A 1444-nucleotide genomic window follows, 5' to 3' on the forward strand; every position below is an offset into this window, starting at 1 on the left:
CCACTGGGGTGCCTGGCCAGTCTGGGTGAGGGGCTGAGGGCCATTTTCAGGCTGGCCAAGCCCCCTGGCGACCGAAGCTCCCAGCCTCTCTTTTTTTCTTTTTTGTTTTATTCTGGGATTTATTTACCTTCTATAATTGAAACTTTGTAGCCTTGAGTGGAGCTCAGAACCGGCCAGGGCAGGGCAGGAAGCTTGGCTTCCTCCATCACTGGGGCAACCAAGCCTCCTGCTTGCTTTAGCTCCGTGGCTGCCGGCCGCCATCTTGGTTGGGTTAATTTGCATATAGTCGCTCTGATTGGCTGATCGGTGTGGCTTAAGGTGTAGCAAAGGTACAGTCAATTTGCATGTTTGTCTTTTATTAGTGTAGATAGTGATTTCCTCAAAGAACCAGTTATTGATCACATAATTTTCTATTGTTTTTATATTTTGTTTAATTGATTTGTCCTCTAATCAACACACACACACACACACACACACTATAGTTCCATGAAAATAAAGTTTGGTAGTATTTTTGACAGTTATTTTTTCCGATGACTACTTTACATCATTTGCTTACATTATTTACCTAGCTCCAAAGATATTTCAATTTTTGGTTTTGTTTTTTACCCTTTGAATTCCACTCAATAACATTTTGAAATTTATGCATCATATATATATGAACTGATAATTGCAAAGGCTTTTAACTATAAATGCAAATTCTGTTATTTATATAAAGCTATCCAAGTTATCTATTTCCTGTAGAATGAGCTTTAGTAGTTTATATCTTTCAAAGAATGTGTCCCTCTCATCCATGTTGTAAAATTTATTGGCATGAAGTTGTTTAAAATATTTCCATATTATCCTTTGAAAATCTGTAATGATTTCAACTCTCTTTGATGATACTAGCTTGCTTTTACTTTTCCTGATTTATCCAGTTTTATCAATTATAGTGATTTCCTCAAAGAACCAGTTATTGTTCACATGATTATTCTATTGTTTTTATATTTTGTTTCATTAATTTTTTCTCTAATCAATGTTATATTTTTTTCTGCTTATCGTGTTTCATTTGTTCTTCATTTTTTAGCTTTAAAAAAAATTTTTTTAACTTCCTAAGGTGGAAGCTGAAGTCATTAGTATGAGACTTCGTTCCATGAAAATAAAGTTTGATAGTATTTTTGACAGTTATTTTTTCTGATGACTATTTTACATCATTTGCTTACATTATTTACCTAGCCCCAAAGATATTTCAATTTTTGGTTTTGGTTTTTACCCTTTGAATTCCACTCAATAACATTTTGAAATAATCCCGCAGTGCCTGCCGCTTCTCCCCCGGTCACAGATGGCAGGCCCTGATCCCATGCTAGGTCTGGCGGAGGCTCGTATTGTGCTGCCACCTGCCCTGCCCACCCCGTCCCACACATGGCAGGCCCGGATTTTGCACTGGGGCAGGCAGCGACTAGGGATC

Source organism: Myotis brandtii, unplaced genomic scaffold (genome assembly GCF_000412655.1).
Source record: "Myotis brandtii unplaced genomic scaffold, ASM41265v1 scaffold106, whole genome shotgun sequence".
NCBI classification, from domain to species: domain Eukaryota; kingdom Metazoa; phylum Chordata; class Mammalia; order Chiroptera; family Vespertilionidae; genus Myotis; species Myotis brandtii.